This window comes from Balaenoptera ricei, chromosome 7 (assembly GCF_028023285.1).
Source record: "Balaenoptera ricei isolate mBalRic1 chromosome 7, mBalRic1.hap2, whole genome shotgun sequence".
In the NCBI taxonomy this organism is placed as follows: domain Eukaryota; kingdom Metazoa; phylum Chordata; class Mammalia; order Artiodactyla; family Balaenopteridae; genus Balaenoptera; species Balaenoptera ricei.
In genome coordinates, this window is record NC_082645.1 from 73,604,408 (window position 1) to 73,628,617 (window position 24,210).

The window sequence follows — 24,210 nt, forward strand, 5'->3', positions numbered from 1 at the left end:
TGTCAACTGAAAGAAAACATACAATGTAAGTTCAATGAGTTTCAGTTTTATGTGGGGACCTTAATGAGGACTACAGCTCGGGAAACAGCCTCTCAGCTCTGAGGAACAGCTCTGAAGAGGTAGGGGACAAGCCAATATATATATATACATTTTTTGGCTGTGAAATACATGTAGTCAAACATAAAAAGATTACTGCTATTCACAAAGAACAGATATCTCAAGTTAATGATTTTAGTGCTTTTCTATGTATGCACAAATCTGGGGTCATTGAAATTTTCCTTAGATATGCAATTTAATTATCTAGGTACCCAAATATCCAAAACACAGAATGCTTCATCCTGTTTTTTCCATCCTGGATTCCCCTCAGGGCACACTGTTGGTGGGTTGGGACATAACCTTTTGTACAAGGGGATGATGAGCAACACTCTTTGTTCTTTTTGTTTACATTTTAATAACTAATAATAGCTTTGCTTTGTGTATAAATAATCTCATTTATTTAAAAATAAAAGAGAAAATTCAACACACATTTTATATTAGTATTATCATTTATTGTACTCATTCCATACCATTTGGGTTAAAATGGAAAATCATTTTTATCAAGAAACTTTTATATTATGAATAAACTGTATTTCATTTACTTTTTGTCATTTTATGAATATCCTTTCTTTAAAAACTAATTGAAAAAAACTATATCTCATCATATTTCTGATGAGAAAACATAGACATGACACATTCTTAAGTTTTCCTTCTTCACTATCAAACATTTTACCTGAGATTTCCATTTGATATAAGAAAGTTCTTTTCTGAACTAGAAAAATTTAGGTTCCTAGTAAATTCCTCCAAGAGGTGATTAAAGTCACTGTCACAGATGACTGGATTTGTAGGACTTTAATTTGACTTTTAAGTTACCAATGGATCATTAGAGGCTACACAGGCCATTCTTTTAAGTGTAGTCAATCTAGCTGAAATCCAAGTCATTAAATAGTAGCCCAAGTGGGAAGAATTTAGGCTGTGTTTACATCAAGAAAATTGTTTCCAAACATTTTGATACAATTATTTCTTAAAGCTACAAAATAAAAGTGCTAAAGTAATACAGATAATTTATGACCTTAAAATATATGTGATGCATGTAGGAAATCTGGAAGTAGATCAAAGAAGTAGTAATCATTAAAAGATTGAAAAATAAATCCTTTGAGAACAGCACAGCACTTATATACCTTCTAAATCCTGTAGATGCTATTCGCCTGACCAAAATTCAATTTAGTGGTTTTAAGAAGATACTTGAGTGAATTAAGCCACTTAGGACTATTTCCTCCACCTCTAAGCTATCATTAAATTAAGGAAAGAAAAGTAAAAAAGATTTTTATCTGTTATCTACTATCTGTAGATAAAACACACACATGCTTGTGCGCACGTGCACCCACACACACATATATACACAGCAAGGATTCACCTCAATCAACCACAGAATTTCAGGAATTTCAGGAATATTAGAGATGTAAGGGATTGATAGTTGGATGAATCAGCCTAAGATTCAACACAGGCAAAAGAGAAGAGTGCCTAGAAAACAATGGGTAGATTTCTCCCACTGAGCATCTTGGAAGTCCCAGAATCAGAGAAACAGAAACTGGGAACAATAGAGAGTAATTTGGATGCAAACAAAAACAAATTACTTAAGAGTGAGGTCACCAAGAGGGCAAAGTAGGAAACCCTCACCCCTGTCCCTCCGCAAGGATCAACAATTATACAGCTATCCATGGACAAAACAGCTCTGCGACAGTTCTGAAGTCCACTTAAGAAACTTCAACAGAGAAGGAACTTGACAATAACCACACAAAAAGGGAAGAAAGAACAGCTTCATTTTTGCTGCATCAACCCATTCCCCAAGCCAGCATTCCTCAGAGCCAAGAGGAAATTCCCCAACTAGAAAGAATTTCCCTTCCTGGGAAAGGAAAAGCAAGACAAGGGACCAGCTTCCCCAGCCTTTCAGGGCACTATATGAAGGAACAGCTTTGGCTTCACCCACCCCACCCAGAGACAAAGCTGAGATGTATAGAGAAGGTTAAGAACAAGGAAGAAGAGCCAGGACTACCAGTATCAGCCATGCAGTAGAAGCAACCATGGTTTCCAGCGGCCAGTTCTGAAGAGGGCCCCAACAGTTACACCACTGAAGAAATCAATGGCCAGTACACACCCTGTGGACCTCCTGCAGACTCTACCAGCTTTTACCCTACAAGTCTTCATGTTTGCCAGCTGCCTGAACTCCTCAACAATCCCTCCCCTACCTTACCCCTGCCAGAGCCCGGGACCCACACCAGCAGCCAAACAAGCCCTCTACAGCTTCATGAGTACGAGACACCAGCCTCGACCTCCACTCTGACCCCCACCACTGTATGCACACTTGGAACTAGGCTCTCAAGCTGTGCACTTGCACGGTGCTGACCTGATGCCTGTCAACAGCCTTCAAGATCCTGCAGCCACAGATGTGTTCACCAAGAGCCAAAGTCCTCACAACTCCTTGTGAGCCCCAGTTCGACCCATTCTCTTACCACTGGGTTCACTTGCAGCTAGCTCCCTCCTACCACTGGGCTCACTTGCAGCTAGCTCCCTGAGCTGTGCAACTGAATGGTCCCAGCCTGACTCCCATCAACAGTATTTACTGCCATGCACCCATAGCAAGACTCAGCACCCACGGTAGTGTACACTGACAGCCAGGGCCACTGCAACTGCTAGTGTGCCTGCATTTGACCCCAGCCTTTGCTGCTTGCACTAGATCCCACCATTATTTGTGTGTTTGCAACCAGCACTACCCCTACTGAGGCACTTGCAGCTGGCCCTCTCAGCTAAGTGTGTGTATACCACTGGCTCTGGCCACCACTGTTGTCTGCCCTGATCCCTAACCACTGAACCTGGGACTTACAGGACCCCATTAAGAAAAACAATCTATGTATCACTGGAGTCCAAAAAGATGAGAGGGAGAAAGGGACAGAAAGTTTATTTTAAAAAATGATGGCTGACTCTCACCCTTAATTCAACATAGTACTGGAAGTCATAGCCAGAGAAATTAAGCAAGAAAAAATAAAAGACATCCAAATTGGAAAGGAAAAAGTAAAACTGTCACTACTTGCAGATGATGGATATTATACAGAGAAAACACTAAAAACTCCACCAAAAAAAAACCTGTTAGAATTAATAAACTTATTCGGTAAAGTTGCAGAATACAAAATCAATATACAAAAATCTGTTGCTTTTCTATACACTAATAACAAACTATAAGAAAGAGAAATTAAGAAAACAATTCCATTTACAACTACATCAAAAAGAATAAAATACCTAAGCAAGGAGGTATTTGTGCAAATGAATTAAATTGAATTGAAAATGAATTTCTGTCCACACAAAACCTGAACACAGATGTTTATAGCAGCTTTATTCATAACTGCCAAAACGTGGAAGCAACCAAGATGTCCTTCAGTAGGTGAATGGATAAATAAGCTGTGGTATATCCAGACAGTGGAATATTATTCAGTGCAAAAAAGAAATGAGCTAATAAGCCATGAAAAAACATGGAAGAAACTTAAATGTATATAACTAAGTGAAAGAGGCCAATCTGAAAATGCTACATATGATTCCAACTATATGACATCCTGGAAAAGGCAAAGCTATGGAGACAGTAAAAAGATCGGGGCTTAAGGGGTGAAGTACAGGCGATGTTTAGGGCAGTGAAAATATTATTCTGTATGATACCATAATGATGGATACATGTAATTATACATTTGTCCAAACCCATAGAATGTACATCACCAAGCGTGAATCATAATGTAAACTTTGGGTGATTATGATGTGTCAATGTAGGATCATGAGTTGTAAGAAATGTACCACTATGGGGGATGGGGAATGTTGATAATGCGGGAGGCTGTGCATGTTTAGGGGCAGGAAGTATATGAGAAATCTCTGTACTTTCTTTTCAAATTTTGCTGTCAACCTAAAACTTCTCTAAAAAAAATGTCTTTTAAAAATTACAAAGGCATTTAAATTTGTTAGAAATCTTGAAATGTATGTTCCTAACAGATGCATCTAAATTTTTACCAAAAATTGAAGTAAACAAATGGTCTGAGATATACTAAATAAAGCCTTATTAGAAACAGAAGAAAAGGAATGATGAGCATATGTGAATTGAGTTCACAACATTAGGTGTATAAGAAATTTTTAAATGATTCCTTACTTTTTTGTATAAATTTATTTATTTTTAACCCCAAGCCTACATTCTGCCAAGCTGGAATGAAATTCAGACATCAGCCATTCTTGCGATTCCTCTTTAGGGTTGAATTAAGGTCTTGGGGTCCTAGTCAATACTAGGATATTGGGGGGTGGACTACTTTAGTCATCATTTGTTTATACTGAATATCACTTAGTCTTCCATTAGTCCAGCCCACATGGACCTTTCAGATCTATTCTTCACTCTCTCACTTCTGTGGTTCACACTGGGTACCAAGTCTTTAATGAAGTTAGGATTTCCTGGACTAAAATCAGTTTCCCTGATGTACCTAGTGGCCATTCCCTCTGAGGACCTCCACATCTGAGGTTCATTACCAGGGAACAGGGAGTAGATTTCTGTGGTACATGAAACCCACAGATCTTTCCCTCCTATCCCCAGAAGAAAAGGAAATTCTTTGCAATCTGTGGGAAATCCCTCTCTGTAGGCTCTCTTTCACTGGACCCTATTCTTTTCAGTGGGCTGAAGCTTTTGGAAACAAAATCCAGGAAGTAAGACTGGTATACAACTGCTACTCCTACACTGCCAGAAAATGTCCAGTAGAAAAATTACAAAATTGATTGCCTGCTTGAGTAGGATGAGGAAAATGGGAAATTACCAAAAGAAAACACATATGAATGCGTCAAACATTTTTGTGCCACAATGATATACTGCTGAGGTTGCTGAGCAATGTGTATCAGAGAATCTTATTTCACAAAAGTATATGTGCACCTGCAGTTTCTATGGGGGTAACTTGGATAAGACATGACACATTTAAAAGAAACCACCCTGAATTTTTAATGAGAAAACCTAGGTGTAAAGGCTTTATTATTTTCATGGGTCTAGGAAAAGCACTTCATTTCTCTGAGCCCGCAATTTCCTCATTAGTGAAATAAAAATTCCTTATAGAAATATTGGGGAATCAGAAACATGTAGAGTAATAATCTTATTATGATTTCTTCTACACTCTCCAGCCTATAAATAGAATGTATTCATTTATATCCTAAGAGAGTAAAGCTATAACTAGATGACCTTGCTCTTCAACATTTCTCCACTCTTTTCTCTTACCACAGAAAAGAAGGAAATTTGGTAAGTGTTAGAATTATTCCTGAGGGTCTTTTTAAAACTGGAGTGTGTTATACTCCTACTGAGTCACCTGCTTACAAAGTTCAGGAGTCCCCAAAACTAATATCATCTTGACACCAACACAAAATTCAGCAGTCCCCAAAACAACACTTACTTTTGACACCAACTGCAAGTTCCCAAGACCATCTTCAAGTTCCATAATCTACTAGAAAGATTCAGAGAATTCACCAAAAGCTGTTACATTTATGGTTATGGTTTCTTACAGTAGAAGGATACAAATTAAAATCAGCCAAGGGAAGAAGCACAAAGGACAGAGTCCAAGATAGTTCCACATCTGAAACTTCCAGCTGTCCTCTCCCAGTGGAGTTGTAGACAGTGCTAACTTCTCCAGGCAATGATGTGTGACAGTATTCATGGAATATTGCCAACCAGGGAAGTTCACCCAAGCCTTGGTATTCAGAGTCCTCATTGGGGTTTAGGCACATAGACATGGTTGACCACCCACATGACTGACCCTAAGTTTGCAGCCCCTCTGGAAGTTGAGCTGACACTGTTGGCCAAAAGTCCATACCATAAATCATAGTGTTAGATTACACAGTGTGGCCCAAGATCCCAGGTAAACAAAGACACTCTTATCAGGCAGATCAATCCCAGGGCTTAGAGGTATCTCCCAAGAACAAAGGCCAGATCTCTCTGTGAGTAACTTTAATTCTATACTACACAGCACTTTTCAAACGATAGAGTGTAAAACACAGAGTTATCAATGGTGTTGTTGACTGACAACTCCTCGAAAGACCACCAGAAAACAAACAAAGCTAAATTGTTTAGACCTACTGTAATAAGGGAGAACATCACCATCAACAAAGTCATAATAGTGTCTCAAAAAGAAGAGGACAAGACAGAATACTATTTATAGAGTTTGGGGGTCTAGGATAAAGTGGATTAAGGCTGGTCTTTCAAGGCAGGAAACTAATTTGGATTCGGCAAAGTTCATGATATAGTAGTTTAGGATTGGTGGGCACATGAGGAGTGTATTGTGCTCTTTCTTCACAAGAAGATGAAACACATCTTCATAAGTGAACTGCTATTGATACATTTGCTATTTGCCCAGGTGAGCAACCTCTTCCTGGGTAAGAATTTCCTGAAACAAATATTTAGGCATGTTGACACAGGCAATCTCAGTTCTCACCCCTAATTGTTTAGTAATGTGGATGTAAGTGGTCTCAACTCTCAATGGTAAGAATAGAATTCTAAAGCTCATTTGGAAGTCTTACAAAAACAGAAAACTAGTACTACAAAAGATGGTGTTAGGCTGCAGGTTTCTATGAAGTATTTGAGTTCTTTCAGACAGTTGAGGGATTTTCCTAAAAATTTTGGCTCATCTATTAAAGAATAAACAATTAAAACCTTAAATCCTCCTGAGACTCGATCTATCTTTAACATGGAAATAGTACCTCCATTGAGGTACTGAGCAAGATCGAATAGCTACTAAATGAAAAAGGTGGGATACAAACCCAGTCTGATGACTTCCAAGCCTTCCACCATACCACCTTGCCTATTCTCATTCTTATGCTGCAGTAACTGAAAATTACGTAAAATAATATATGTGAAAGCACTTTCTAGAACTTGGTGCATGGTGGATATCAGTAAGTATTAATTTCCTTCCTTAATTTTTGAAGATTATTGCTCTCCATTTAAGCTCAATGACAAAGAGAAAAGGGTCTAAATAAAGGAAAGTAGTTAAGACACAACACACACCAAAAACTTTCTGAACATGTACAATAAAGTTCCTTCCCTGTTCCTTGTAAATGAAATAATATGCATCTATTTCTCTGGACTGAAGGTAGAGGGAGTAGAGAGGTGACAATGGCAGGTAAGGGGTAAGGATATAAAATCGTTTTTGGAATTGAGGGTCATAAAAGGAAGAATTTAAGAACTTCTGCACACATCTTTAATGTTTAAATGTTTGATAACCTGTGAATAGAGTTTTTGTGTTTGAAATAGTTGATTCTTTTTCCTTTATCACCCACAGTCCCAAAAAGATTCTCCGTTGCCTGTAAATGAATTGTATTCTTTTTCAATCGATATGCAAGTCAAACTCAAAGTTCCATTTTAAAATAACAGTAAGAGCACTTGTCCTTGGACTTTTCATATTGGGTGACAGCAAGAGAGCATGGAAGGAGGACATAAAGTGAAACTGAAGACAAGCAGCATTGCTAATATCAAATGGATGGATACAGGCATTTTTATTTATTTCAATGGCAACAGCCCAATGTCTTTGCAATGCCATGCCTTCCATAGAAAAAGTTTGGAAAGGTTGCTGTTAATAGGGTTAGTCAGATTGTCTTTTAAACATGCATGTTTCTAAACAAACATTCCTAAACTCAACTACTAAACTCAGATCTTCTTGCAGCAATACCTCACAGTTTTGCCAACTCACTGTCAAGACTGGGAAAGTTGGAGCATTTTCTTCCCTTGAGAATATTAAAAGCATCATCCTCAATAAATTTGCTTAGCCTTCAGATAAATTCTATTCTTTCAAATATTGATTGTTCTTTTGAAATGGCAATCATATATATGGAAACCTCAAGTTCAGTCTGGTACCTGATGCTTCGCTAAAAATTTAGATAAAGTCAGTTAAGATTGCAGTCAGCTGCATTCAGCAGAAACCGTACCACAATGTGGTTCATATGCAACGAAAGGTCCATTGGTGAGCAATCCAGAACCCATAGGGCTGACAGAAGAATTATCTAGGACTCACTTTCCTTCTAACTTACTGTTGTGTCATCTTTAGGGTCTCATTCTCATGATTATATGACGGCTATTCCATCTTGAGACATTGTATCTGCATTATAAGCAGGAAGAAGCAGGAGGATGGAGGGCAGAAGGTACCTGCCAGCTGAGTTTGGCCTATTTCCAAATGTTCCCTGAAGTTCCTTTCAGCAATTTTTCCTTGCGCTCATAGTTTCCAAACCATGTGCCAAACTACTTCATGGTGTCATAACAAATTCATTGGGGCATAACAGGATATTTTAAATTTTTGAGGAAAGCACAGTAATATTCAACATCTATCAGACACTGAGTGAACTACTAACTTGAGCAAATTCAGTTTCAATATTTATCATGCTATACTGAAATGACATATCTTTGAAAAGCTGGGAGTCTGACAATACTATTGTTTAAAAAAATATAAGTACCATACGAAAATCAATGTGGAACAGGAAATGAAGACAACCGGGTCCAATCTGATTCCAAAATTTGAAAAGTTGTATAGCATTCAAGGCACAAGCCCCCTCATTAATATGTAATCTTGGTTGGTCAAGAACGGAATAAAAATAGTTTTTCTTTTAATTTATATGTATTATTTTTTCAAATAGGTATTACCTTGTTAGAACATAGATATTTACTAAGTTGTTTGGATGGAACCACTTAACAAAACTGTTAGGCGTTTCTTTTGGCTTCAGGGCAGTGTGGAAAAATTACTGAGGCCCAAGAGCTCAGTGACTAAGCAAGTTTGGTAATCTCTGCCTTAGGCCTTTATCCATCTCTAGCTGCAGAGGAATATGGGAAGATCTGAACTTTTGTTAGACACACAACCAGAGTTCTACTAGTAAAGAAAAAGGAGAGAGTAAACACTGAGCAGACAGCAAGAAGTTTCTGCCCCACAGACAGATCAAGAATTTCAGTCCTACTCCTAGTTCTTTTGCTTTTTGTAATTTTATTTTCAAGTCCAAGCAAAGGACAATGTAATAATTGGAAAAAATATGATAAATTACCAGTCAATACTCATGCTTACTAATTACATTCTTAGATATCATCTTTGTGGATTTTGTAAAACTCACATCACTTTATTAGTTCAAATTATTATATATTCATTCATATATCATAAATTTAAAGTTATGTTAAGTATGTAAATTGTCACTGTCAGTTATAAAGAATCTAATAACCACCAGGTATCTTATGAAGTTTCACTAACATTTACCAAAATGGTATTCCAACAGTTAAGAGAATTAGTTCAACCTTCTAAACCCAACAGAGGAAGTAATTTAGAAATTTTAGATTCAATATCTAGCAATGAAAAAACTTTTAAGCATTTACTAAAAGAGCTTCAAACTGGCATTCTATACATTAAACCCATTCCAAGTCAGTAACCTGGGGCTATACTGAATTAAAAGAAGCAATAATTATCAGAGAACAGTGTTCTCTAAGTCTCTGTTTTACCACATCATATATATTGTATGACGACAATTGTATAATGCATGTACATAAAAGAGATGACCAAACAGAACTTAAGGAAGTAAAATACCCGTCTTAAACTTTACTTCGGCAAGTTGATATTCATTTAGATTATAGACCATTGGTATAATGTCTTTCCTAGTAATCACACCCAGAATCACTTAACCTTTAAAATACACAGTGCCTCCATCAGCCTGAAGATTAGAAGCACAAAATATAAGGAGCAATTGACATCTTTTTTAAAAGAAACACAATATCCTTGGTAAATTAGACAGACATTTTAATTCAAGCCAAAAATTGCCACCTGAGTCTATAGAAACTGGTTTAAGTGTAGTACATCTTATGATATGAATTGAGCCCACCCCTCTAAAAATAACAATAAAAGAAGCCAAAAAACATAAACTCAAATTGGAAGGCCTACATCTGGAAGCCTCTACTGTCTACTGTATTGTCCCTACTGTAATCCATATATTTCAGTTCTATTAAGAGGCCATCTCATGTCTTTCAGGGAAGTTTATCAAACATCCATAATATAATAAAATTTTTTCAAAGAAAATAATATATATTAAATCCTTTTGTTGACAAATAATTTCATCAACATGAGACTTAAATACATCCACATAAGTTATACACGGCTAATCAAAAACAAATTTTAAAATTAATATTTAAAGTGAAAAACAATAGATTGGGGACTTCCCTGGCGGCGCAGTGGATAAGAATCCACCTGCCAGTTCAGGGGACACGGGTTCAATCCATGGTCCGCGAAGATCCCACATGCCGCAGAGCAACTAAGCCCGTGCACCACAACCACTGAGCCTGCACTCTAGAGCCCACGTGCCACAACTACTGAGCCCGCACGCCTAGAGCCCGTGCTCCGCAACAAGAGAAGCTCCCATTCGACTAGAGAAAGCCCATGCGCAGCAAGGAAGATCCAATGCAGCCAAAAATAAAACTTAAATTAAATTTTTAAAAAAAAACAACAATAGATTGATATATTAAACATTTTCTGAAGCTAAATTGTCATTAATGGGTTTAGTTGTAAATAGATATTATTAAACTGACTTCGATTTTGAGCATAATGGGATTTCATTCAACATTAGTGTTATCATAGCTTTTTTTTTAAACTTAAACCACTAAAGCATTATTTTGATAGGCTACTCTACTTAACAGTGGATACCAAAAAAATTAACATTAAAACAATCATTTAAAAATAATTTCTTATGTATTTTTTTAAACATTTACTACTAATGAATTGATTCAAGTCATTAAATATAAAGACAGAACCTTTGAGCAACATCTATCCACGATAAAATATAGTAAACACATATACACGCACATGAATACTATATAGTTGATTCTTTTGAATCTGGAATGCCATGATAAATTTATTCTCCCAAAACTTTTCTTTATTTGAACTACTGTGAAATGTTTAAATGAGATTGAAATGAAAATTGACCATCTCTTAAGAAACATCATTTCTACATTAACTTCTGCCAGTATTCTTTTCTCAGTACCGTAAAATAACTAAAGTAGCACATTTCTCCAATATTCCATGTTTTTTTCTTGTCAGTTTAAAGCCACAGTTTATTAAACAACTTAAAGAATTCTTGTATTAAAATGCCATGTGACTTGATTGCTTACTGCAAAACATAATTTTTTTCTTAATAATGGCTAAAAATTCAACATGAGTACAAGAGCAGAAATGGGATAACTTGTGTTATTTTGACACTAGAACATATCACCTTAAGGGTCAGACATTTTTACCAGCACTCTGAAAGTCAAATAACATTAGATGTCATTTGATACAATGCAATTTTGGACACAAAAATCAGGCACGGAAACAGCATGACTTACAGGTGAGGTTCAGCTAATGCAGAATTTGCACTGATTAAAAAATTTCACCATCATAGACAATTTACAAACTGTCCTAGAGGATGCACAAACACTTGTGCTAATTCCTCCTAGTAATCTTAGGCAGCAAGTACTATTATTATTTCCACTTAAATATATACTAACAAAAATAAGTATAAACTCCTAATCAAAACAAAGTTAAAAATTAATATTAAAATTAAACTAAAAACATTAAATTTCAGTTCAAGTTAATATATAGAAATTTTTAAGATAAATTCTGAACATAAATTGATGAAGCAAATAACATTAAAACACCTAAAATAATGATTGCATGCACAAATACCAGTAACTATATACTTTGTTCTTGGGGTGATCATATAATTTATCATCCTGATGGGACATTTTCAGAGTGAAGAGAATTGTTATTAATAATTATACTGAGGAGGGTGGAGTCAAGATGGCAGTGTGGGAAGACCCCGAGTTAGCATCTCCCCACAACGAGGGAGCCTGCCGGCCGCTGGTGAAGAACACTGACACCCAAGGAGATGGGAGGGACATGATGGGGGGACAGAGGGGAGGAGGAGTGGAGGCCAGACAGAATTGGAGCCCCTGAGGCCAGGGAGATCAGGAGAGGTAGGCAGGAGGGGCAGGAGAGGTAGGCAGGAGGGGCAGGAGAGGAGAGGAGGGCGTTTGCCCCACCCGCTCGAGCCCAGGAAGGCTGCTGGGCTCCCAGGTGAGGTCCCCTGCCCTCTGAGACCAGGTCTGGGCCCCTTCTGTTCCTTGAGCCTCAGCCCCTACCCCCACAGCCCCAAGGGGCTTTTCCAGCCCTGTGGGTCCTAAGCATAGGCTCCACCCACCACCCAAACCTCTCCTTTGCTTAGGCCCCACCCTCCACAGTGAAGGCCTTTCCCCCCTTTTTTTTTTTCCCTTTTCCCTCCTCCTCTTTTTTACTATTATGGTACTGTTATAACTTCCAGTTGTTGAATCATCTATATTTTTATTTTTATATTATTTCTAACATATCTGTTAGTTTCCTAGTCTAATTTTATTTTTACTTTGTCATTTTTTTTTAATTTATTTATTTTATTTATTTATTTTTGGCGGCATTGGGTCTTCATTGCTGTGTGTGGGCTTTTCTCTAGTTGCAGTGAGCAGGGGCTACTCTTCGTTGTGGTGCACAGGTTTCTCATTGCGGTGGCTTCTCTTGATGCGGAGCACGGGCTCTAGGCACTCGGGCTTCAGTAGTTGTGGCTCACAGGCTCTAGAGCGCAGGCTCAGTAGTTGTGGTGCACGGGCTTAGGTGCTCCGTGGCATGTGGGATCTTCCCAGACCAGGGCTCGAACCCGTGTCCCTCGCATTGGCAGGCGGATTCTTAACCACTGCACAACCAGGGAAGCACTTTACTTTGTTATTGTTCTCTCTTTTTTTTTTTTTGTCACCCCACGTGGCTTGCGGGATCTTGATTCACAAGCCAGGTGTCAAGCCGAAGCTCCTACGATGGGAGCTCCATGTCAGAACCACTGGACTAACAGAGAACCTCAGACTGCAGGGAATATTCATCAGAGTGAGGTCTCACAGAGGTCTTCATCTCAGCACCAAGACCCAGCCCTACCCAACAGCCTACAGACTTCAGTGCTGGAAGCCTCAGGCCAGGCCAAACAACCAGTAAGACAGGAACATAATCCCACTCATTAAAAAAAAGAAAAAAAAAATGAGAGGGCAAAAAAATATGTCACAGATGAAGGAACAAGGCAAAAACCTACAAGACCAAATAAATGAAGAGGAAATAGGCAACCTACCTGGAAAAGAATTCAGATTAATGATAGTAAAGATGATCCAGAATCTCAGAAATAGCAGGCACAGATTAAGGAAATACAAGAAATGTTTAAAAAAGATCTAGAAGAACTAAAGAACAAACAAACAGAGATGAACAACACAATAACTGAAATGAAAAATACACAAGAAGGAATCAATAACAGAATAACTGAGGCAGAAGAACGAATAAGTGAGCTGGAAGACAAAATGGTGGAAATAACTGCTGAGGAGCAGAATAAAGAAAAAAGAATGAAAAGAACTGAAGACAATCTCAGAGACCTCTGGGAAAACACTAAATGCACCAACATTCGAATTATAGGGGTCCCAGAAGAAGAGAAAAAGAAAGGGACTGAGAAAATATTTGAAGAGATTATACTCGAAAACTATCCTAACATGGGAAAGGAAATAATCACCCAAGCCCAGGAGGAAGCACAGAGAGTACCATACAGGATGAACCCTAGGAAAAACACACCAAGACATACATTAATCAAACTAAAAAAAATTAAATTCAAAGAAAATAATTTAAAATCAGCAAGGGAAAAACAAAAATTAACGTACAAAGGAACCCACATAAGGTTATCAGCTGATTTTTCAGCAGAAACTCTGCAGGCCAGAATAGAGTGGCAGGATGTACTTAAAGTGATGAAAGAGATAAACCTACAATCAAGATTACTCTACCCAGCAAGGATCTCATTCAGATTCAATGGAGAAATCAAAAATTTTTCAGACAAGCAAAAGCTAAAAGAATTCAGCACCACCAAAGCAAATTTACAACAAATGTTAAAGAAACTTCTCTAGGTGGGAAACACAAGAGGAGAAAAAGACCCACAAAAACAAACCCAAAATAACTAAGAAAATGGTAATAGGAACATACATATCGATAATAACCTTGAATGTAAATGGATTAAATGCCCCAACCAAAAGACACAGACTGGCTGAATGGATACAAAAACAAGACCCATATATATGCTGTCTACAAGAGACCCACTTCAGACCTAGGAACATATACAGACTGAAGTTGAAGGGATGGCAAAAGGTATTCCAAGCAAATGGAAATCAAAAGAAAGCTGGAGTAACAATACTCGTATCAATAAAATAGACTTTAAAATAAAGACTGTTACAAGAGATAAGGACGGACACTACATAATGATCAAAGGATCAATCCAAGAAGAAGATATAACAATTAAAAATGTTTATGCACCCCACATAAGAGCACCTCAATACATAAGGCAAATGTTAACAACCATGAAAGGAGAAATCGACAGTAACACAATAATAGTAGGGGACTTTAACAAGCCACTTACACCAATGGACAGATCATCCAAACAGAAAATAGGAAATAAATAAGGAAACACAAGCTTTAAATGACACAATATACCAGATAGATTCAATTGATATTTATAGAATGTTCCACCCAAAATTAGCAGAATACACTTTCTTCTCAAGTGCACACAGAACATTCTCCAAGATAAATCACATCTTGGGTCACAAATCAAGCCTTGGAAAATTTAAGAAAATTGAAATCATATAAAGCATCTTTTCTAACCAGAACAATATGAGATTGGAAATCAATTACAGGAAAAGAACGGTGAAAAACACAAATATATGAAGGCTAAGCACTGCACTACTAAATAACCAAGAGACCACTGAAGAAATCAAAGAAGAAATAAAGAAATACATAGAAACAAAAGACAACGAAAACACGACGACCCAAAACCTATGAGACGCAGCAAAAGCAGTTCTAAGAGGGAAGTTTATAGCAATTTAATCTCACCTCAAGAAACAAGAAAAATCTCAAATAAACAATCTAACCCTACATTTAAAATAACTAGAGAAAGAAGAAGAAAGAAAACCCAAAGTCAGTAGAAGGAAACACATCATAAAAATCAGAGCAGAAATATATGAAATAGAAATGAAGAAAACAATAGCAAAGATCAATAAAACTAAAAGCTGGTTCTTTGAGAAGATAAACAAAATTGATAAACCATTAGCCAGACTCATCAGGAAGAAAAGGGAGAGGACGCAAGTCAATTAACTTAGAAATAAAAAAAGAGAAATCACAACTGACACCGCAGAAATACTAAGGATTATAAGAGACTACTACAAACAACTATATGCCAATAAGATGGACAACCATGAAGAAATGGAAAATTCTTGGAAAGGTACAATTTTCCAAGACTGAACCAGGAAGAATTAGAAAATATAAACAGATCTATCACAAGTAATGAAATTGAAACCATAATTAAATATTTTCCAACAAACAAAAGTCCAGGACCAGATGGCTTCACAAGCGAATTCTATCAAACACTTAAAGAAGAGGTAACACCAATCCTTCTCAAACTCTTGTAAAAAATTGCAGAGGGAAAAACACTCCCAAATTCATTCTATGAAGTCACCATCACTCTGATACCAAATCCAGAAAAAGATATTACAAAAAAAGAAAATTATAGACCAGTATCACTGATGAACATAGATGCAAAAATCCTGAACACAATACGAGCAAACAGAATCCAACAGCACATCAAAAGGATCATACACCATGATCAAGTGGGATTTTATCCCAGGGATGCAAGGATTCTTCGATATACACAAATCAATTAATGTGATACACCACATTAACAAATTAAGGAATAAATACCATATGATCGCCTCAATAGATACAGAAAAAGCTTTTGACAAAATTCAACACCCATTTACGATAAAAACTCTCCAGAAAATGGGCATAGAGGGAACATACCTCAACATAATAAAGGCCATATATGACAAACCCACAGCAAGCATCATACTCAATGGTGAAAAACTGAAAGCATTTCCACTAAGATCAGGAACAAGACAAAGATGTCTACTCTTGCCACTCTTATTCAACATAGTTTTGGAAGTCCTAGCCACGGCAATCAGAGAAGAAAAAGAAATAAAAGGAATACAAATTGGAAAAGAAGAAGTAAAACTGTCACTGTTTGCCAATGACATGATACTATACATAGAAAATCCTAAAGATGCCACCAGAAAACTACTAGAACTAATCAACAAATTTGGTAAGGTTGCAGGAAACAAAATTAATGCACAGAAATCTCTGGCATTCCTATACACCAACAATGAAAAATGAGAAAGAGAAATTAAGGAAACAATCCCATTTACCATTGCAACAAACATAATGAAATACCTAGGAAAAAACCTGCCTAGGGAGGCAAAAGACTTGTACTCAGAAAACTATAAAACACTGATGAAAGAAATCAAAGATGACATAAACAGATGGAGAAATACACCATGTTCTTGGGTTGGAAGAATCAACATTGTGAAAATGATTATACTACCCAAAGCAATCTACAGATTCAATGCAATCCCTATCAAACTACCAGTGATATTCTTCACAGAATTAGAACAAAAAATTTTACAACTCGTATGGAAACACAAAAGGCCCCGAATAGCCATAGCAATCTTGAAAAAGAAAAATGGAGTTGGAGGAATCAGGCTCCCTGACTTCAAACAATACCACAAAGCTACAGTAATCAAGACAGTGTGGTACTGGCACAAAAACAGAAATATAGATCAATGGTACAGGATAGAATGCCAAGAGATAAACCCATACACATATGGTCACCTAATTTATGACAAAGGAGGCAAGAATATACAATGGAGAAAAGACAGCCTCTTCAATAAGTGGTGCTGGGAAAAGTGGACAGCTACATGTAAAAGAATGAAATTAGAACAGTCCCTAACACCATACACAAAAATAAACTCCAAATGGATTGAAGACCTAAATGTAAGTCCAGACACTATAAAACTCTTAGAGAAAAACATAGGAAAAACACTCTTTGACATAAACCACAGCAAGGTCTTTTTTGACCCACCTCCTAGAGTAATGGAAATAAAAACAAAAATAAACAAATGGGACTTATTTAAACTTGAAAGCTTTTGCACAGCAAAGGAAACCATAAACAAGACAAAAAGACAACCCTCAGAATGGGAGAAAATATTTGCAAATGAAACAACAGACAAAGGATTAATCCCCAAAATATACAAACAGCTCATGGAGCTCAATATCAAAAAAACAAACAATCCAATTAAAAAATGGGCAGAAGACCTAAATAGACATTTCATCAAGGAAGACATACAGATGGCCAAGAGGCACATGAAAAGATGCTCAACATCACTAATCATTAGAGAAATGCAAATCAAAGCTACAATGAGATATCATCTCACACCAGTCAGAATGGCCATCATCAAAAAATCTAGAAACAATAAATGCTGGAAAGGGTGTGGTGAAAAGGGAACCCTCCTGCACTGTTGGTGGGAATGTAAACTGATACAACCACTATTGAAAACAGTATGGAGGTTCATTAAAAAACTAAAAATAGAACTACCATATGACCCAGCAATCCCACTACTGGGCATATACCCTGAGAAAACCATAATTCAAAAAGAGTCATGTACCACAATGTTCACTGCAGCACTGTTTACAATAGCCAGGACATGGAACCAACCTAAATGTCCATCAACAGATGAATGGATAAAGAAGATGTGGCACATATATACAATGGAATATTACTCAGCCATAAAAAGAAACGAAATTGAGTTATTTGTAGTGAGGTGGACGGACCTAGAGTCTGTCATACGGAGTGAAGTAAGTCAAAAAGAAAAAAGCAAATACCTTATTCTAACACATATATATGGAATCTAAAAAAAAAAAAAAAGGTACTGGTTAACCTAGTTGCAGGGCAGGAATAAAGATGCAGACATACAGAATGGACTTGGGGACACGGGGTGCGAGGGGGAAGCTGGGGCGAAGTGAGAGTAGCATCGACATATATACACTACTGAATGTAAAAGAGTTGTCTAGTGGGAAGCAGCAGCGTAGCACAGGGAGATGAGCTCAGTGCTTTGCGATGACCTAGAGGGGTGGGATAGGGAGGATGGGAGGGAGGCTCAAAAGGGAGGGGATATGGGGATATACGTATGCATATGGCTGATTCACTTTGGTGTACGACAGAAACTAACACAGTACTGTGAAAAAAAAAATAGTGACAACCAGTGTAAACTGAAAAAAAAAAAAAATTCATGGAATAGTATAGGAATGGACAAACTATGAAACCTGGCCCACTTGCCTGTGTTTGTAGAGCCTGTGAGCTGAGAATGATTTTTACATTTTTAAGTGGTTGAAAAAATCAAAAGAAGAATAATATTTTGTGACATGTGAAAATTATATGAACTTCAAATTTCAATGTCCATAAATAAAGTTTTATTGGAACACACACACACACACAAAAATGATGTTGGGGGAGGGAAGACTTCCTGAGTATGGAAGAAGCCAGTCTCAAGGCTCTGAATTTGAATCCTAGATACAGTATTGCTTTAAGATTCATCCCAGGGGTGTGATGGGACAAGGAGCAGGCCAGTTGGATTCTGCCCCAGATATATATATATATATCTGAAGCACTTTGCTGTACACCTGAAACTAATACAACATTGTAAATCAACTATACTTCAATAAAAATTTTTTAAAATAATGAAAAAAATAATAATTACACTGAGACAACAAGCATACCGGGACTACATCTGGAAAACTGAAATATGTGGTCATTTTACCTCTCTCACACATTTTTTTTCAGCACAAGGAGAGGCCTCAAATCTCCAGCCATAAGATAAATATCGGCAGAAATGCAGAAAAAAAAAAAAAAACTAAAAGTAGTTATAAAAGCATAGAAAAATATTCTAAATTATCACAGTCACTTTTCATTTTCTCCAAGGGCCAAAATCTTTTTGTAAAAGTACATGTACAATCTTTGCTACAATTTGTGAGTTGAACTAATAAAATATTAATAACATCCCAAAAGATTTAAATCACTTTTAAGGAGTCATTCTTTGTTCACTTGGTGATAAACCTAAAATGTGACTCTTTTGGAATTGCTTCATTTTCCAAGGCAAAAGATTCGAGATTTTTAGTAGTACTTCATTTCTACTAAGTTAAATTTATCATTTGGAACCAGGGGGAAAGTGCTGAATGAACAAGACATTCCCCCCAGTAAGCTGAAAATAAGAGCTTAAGTGGTTATTGTGTTAAATAAAACAAAAAAGGGTATGTTATGATTGTTGGGGATTTAAGAAGTCAAATCAATAATATTTGCTTGTTCCCTTCCTACCTTTGAAAATAATTGAGAGATAGATTCAAATTTCACACAAAATGTCACTCTTATTTCTAATGAAATGGGTTGGAGTATATGGTTTGATCTGCAACTTTGCCAGGAATCTTAATACTTTCCCTGAGTAAGACAGACATATCTCCAGGCAAAAGCACTACAGGACTGTCCAAGATTCCCCCCAAAGGCAGGCAGAAATAGACCGAAATTCAAGCACTCTGCGGCAGTCAGGCTGAAGGCTGAAGAACACAAGACGAAGGGAAAGAAGGAGAATAAAGTGACTCAGTTCCTCCTCCCAAACTCACCAGGTGAGTCATTCTCTCTCAGAGAAATAAATGGAAGATAGAGATAGAAACTGGAACATTATACTCCATGAAGTCCCTCCACATGGAAACAAAAGGCCAAGGATACAGAGATTTCCTTCAGGGATGTGTGCTTCACAATTCCTATTTGAATACTGGGGAAATTCCTAGGAAATGCCAACTTATACTAAAATTAAAATGGTTTTAATTTTTTATTTTTAGTCAAATTTCAGTAAACCACTTCATAAAGAAAGGAAATATTTGTATGCTTGTGCATATGTTTTTGTTTTCCCAGGGATCTATGGACAGAAAGTTAAATTCAATAACTTTTATTGAAATTCCTATATACTACAGACATAAGAAAATAAATAGCCATGTAATTAAGGAAAATAATTAAATATGAGAACAGATAGGAACCATAGGCCATAAAGCGAACACCATCAGAATGTTGTGGATAAGAGATTCAGTAGGGTCAAATAAAAATTTCAAACGATGAAGACTATTTGGTCAGGCCTAAAAATTACAGACATTTCAAATTAAATAAATTACAGAGATTTCAGTAAAGGGTTGAATAAGCTACGTTTGAGAGAAATGGCTGCTGTATTTAAACTGAGGGTGTGTGTAAACCTGTAATACTATCACAATGCCAAGATTCCTGATAACCTTTTTTATATATTGCCAACACAGCAAGAAAAAATGGTGATCTGATTTCTATTTCTGGTCAAAGTCTCTGTTCATGTGATTGTTGAACATCAAGGACTGTAACAGTCCCTGAAACACGAAAGGATACTTCCTGGAAGTGCCAGAACTGCTAATGTTTAATGGCCATCATAATGTCCTAAGCAGAGTATAACTTGACAGAATTGGTTCTGTGACTTATCACAGCAACTACCTTAAAGCTACATATGATTTTAAGAATAACTCCCTGACTCAATATTGATAAAAGTCTTCAAATATTTAAATTTTTACCAATGTTTAGCTAAGAAAAATATACTTAAAATCATGCTTGCTTGTAATCATACCTAAATTGCAATAAGTCACCCAATTTCTCAAAATATGTTTTCGTAACCTTCATCCCAGCTCTCATCTAAGCAACTAAATAATTAAATTTTATTGAATTCTATCAGAGAGTAATAGTTTGTTGAAGTCTGCTTTTGAGATACAGATGAAATCTTTTTACTCCATCACAAAAGATCCATTCTCTATTCTTGCAATTATTTTGACAAAAAAATTTATTGAATATATTCACCTATTTTAAAATCATTTCAATCTATCAGCTGCTCTCAAATTTTAGTTATTTATTATTAGTATGTGCACTGAATGTAACAAGCACAATGTTGTTATTTATCAAAATTATTTCCACCATATATGTTCTAATTATGTAATTATGAAATAACTTGGAACTGTTCCCTATGACAAAAAGATAAATATCAAATTTCAAGTTAGAGTTGAAAACTTTTTTTCTACTTCTTAGATTAATTCTATTTTTATATCGAGTACTCCCTCATTCAGAGGATGATGTTATTTTGTCATTATAGTATTTAAGAAAGAACATTAGAGGGCTTCCCTGGTGGCGCAGTGGTTAAGAATCCACCTGCCAATGCAGGGGACACGGGTTTGATCCCTGGTCCAGGAAGATTCCACATGCCGCGGAGCTACTGAGCCCGCGCACCACGGCTACAAAAGCCTGCGCGCCTACAGCCCGTGCTCCGCAAAAAGAGAAGCCACCGCAATGAGAAGCCCGAGCTCTGCAGTGAAGAGTAGCCCCCGCTAGCCATCAACTAGAGAAAAGCCCTCATGCAGCAATGAAGACCCAATGCAGACAAAACTAAATAAATAAAATAAATTTATTTAAAAAAAAGAGCATTAGGTTAATAAATCCCATTTTTCACTAAAACCCCATAAATATCTTCACACTTTGTACTTTAATATTTCCTCCAGTTCCAGTAAGACACTGTTCAAACAATATCCTCAATACAGAGGAAAGAGCATTAGCCTTATCAATTCCTAAGCCATGATCGTTCCAGTGGATTCTATTTCAGAGCAAATTTTATCACAAATTTAATCACAGAATACTGGAGCTATATACTATTGAGCACACACATAAAATTAAATACCAGCATAATTTAATTGATAGGAAATATATATTCTTCACCTGTAGGAGAATGAAATAAAAAGAGAATTTTTTCCCTTCAGTCATATTGAATTGGAATTAATATGAAATTCTTCAACCCAAGGCAATCCTGGACCTTGATTACCAGCATTATGTGTATTCTAAGGAATTTCTACCAATAGAAATTGGTTTGTGTTAAGTCAACCAAAAGTCATCTTCCAGGAACTTCTGACTTAAGGATACTCATGTAACACTATTCCCTCCTCAGCCTTGCCTTTCTACATTTGCCTCTGTCTGGAAGGCACCTTCGGGCATTTCTTCTTTCTAAACCTTATCAATTTTGCAAGGCCCAGCTAAGGCTCCATATCACCCGTGAAGTCTTCTCTGGTCTCCGCAGTCTACAGCAATCTCTTCCTCATCCCTGAATGCATATGGATCTGATTGTCTATATAACTCATAGATATACAAATACAGAGCTTATGACTTGTTTCCTTAACTAGACCAAAGTTCAATAAGAAACCAGACTCTATAGCCAGGATTATCTACTAAAGACAGCAGGCAATAATAAGAGGAATTATATACTCAGTAAATTTACAAGATAGAAATAGGCACAATCCCTGCTCCCTTGTTTCAGTTTATAAGAGCAGGACTTTTCCTGTCACATATAACCCTCATTAAGTTATTTGACTGGATAGTAAAATGACTAATAAATATTTGTTACACTGATCTATTTATTCAAAATGGCATCACTCCCTCGTTGTATAAATTTCATAAGAACTAAGGCATTCTGATGGGATTTTCCTGCCCTCCTCCTAGGCGTTATACATGACTAAAACAAATGGCTCAAACATGTCCAGTCTACAGTCCTTTACTCTGCCTGCTGAGCTACTGATCAGTGCACACAACATCACTAATCATCAAGGAACTGCAAATCAAAGCCACAATGTGATATCGCCTCACACTTGTTAGAATGGCTATCATCAGGAAGACAAGAGATAACAAGTGTTGACAAGGATGTGGAGAAAAAGAAACCCTTGTGCACTGTTGATGGGAAAATAAATTGGTTCAGTCACTATGGAAAATAGTATGAAAGTTGCTCAAAAAATTAAAAATAGAACTACCATATGATCCGGCAATCCCACTCTGGGTATATATCCAAAGGAAATAAAAACAAGGTATGGAAAAGATATCTGCACTCCCATGCTTACTGCAGCATTATTCACAATAGCCAAGATGTGGAAACAACCTAAGTGTTCATCCACAAATGAATGGATAAAGTAGATGTGAAATAACACACACACACACACACACACACACACGTGTAATATTATTCAGCCATAAGAAAGAAAGAAACGCTGCCGTTTGCAACAAGATGAATGAACCTTAGGGGCTTTATGCTAAGTGAGGTATGAGACAGAGAAAGACAATTTCTATATGATATCACCTACAGTTGGCCCTTGAACAACATGGGTTTGAACTGTGCAGGTCCACTTACATAAAGATTTTTTTCAATAGTAAATACTAGAGTATTTCACCACCCAGGTTGGTTGAATCCACAGATGTGGAGCCACGGATAATGAGGAACCTCTTATACAAAGGGTAGAGTAAGTTATATACAAAAATCTCACTGAGCAGAGGGTCGTCGTCCTTAACCCCTGCATTGCTCAAGGGTCAGCTGTATCTGTGGGATCTAAAAAAAGCCAAACTCAATCTAAAAAAAAGCCAAACTCATAGAAACCAAGAGAGAATGGTGGCTACCAGGGGTAGGGGGCCTGGGGAACTGGGGACATATTAGAGAAACAGACTTGCAACTAGAAGATAAATAAGTTCTGGATATCTAATGTACAGCCTAGTGATTTTAGTCAATACTGCATTATATACTTCAAAGATGCATTATATACTTTTCAAGTGTTTTCATCACAAAAATGAAATGATAATTATAACATGATAGAGGTGTTGGCTAACATTCCCCTGGTAATATACTGCAATTTATAAATGTATCACATCAACATGCTGTAGGCTTAAACTTCCACAATGTTACATGTCAATAATATCTCAATAAAAGTAAAAATAAATGGCTCAAGTGAACTGCCTAGTGAGCTTATAATCTGGAAATCTCTATTTTATTTGTCAGTACAAACTCTACTGCATCCCTTTGGCCTTGAGGCAATAAATAATTCATCAACTCTAATCTCAATTAAGAAATCTCAAAAGATTCTCAAATTCTTGTTAGAGTCAACAAACTATATAAAAATTAGCACAGATATTTATCTTAAAGAGTTTCTCTTCTCTTTTACAATAAAAATTCTTTGTAGAGGGACTTCTCTGGCAGTCCAGTGGTTAAGACTTCGCCTTCCAATGCAGGGGGTGTGGGTTTGATCCTTGGTCAGGGAGCTAAGATCCCACATGCCTCGGGGC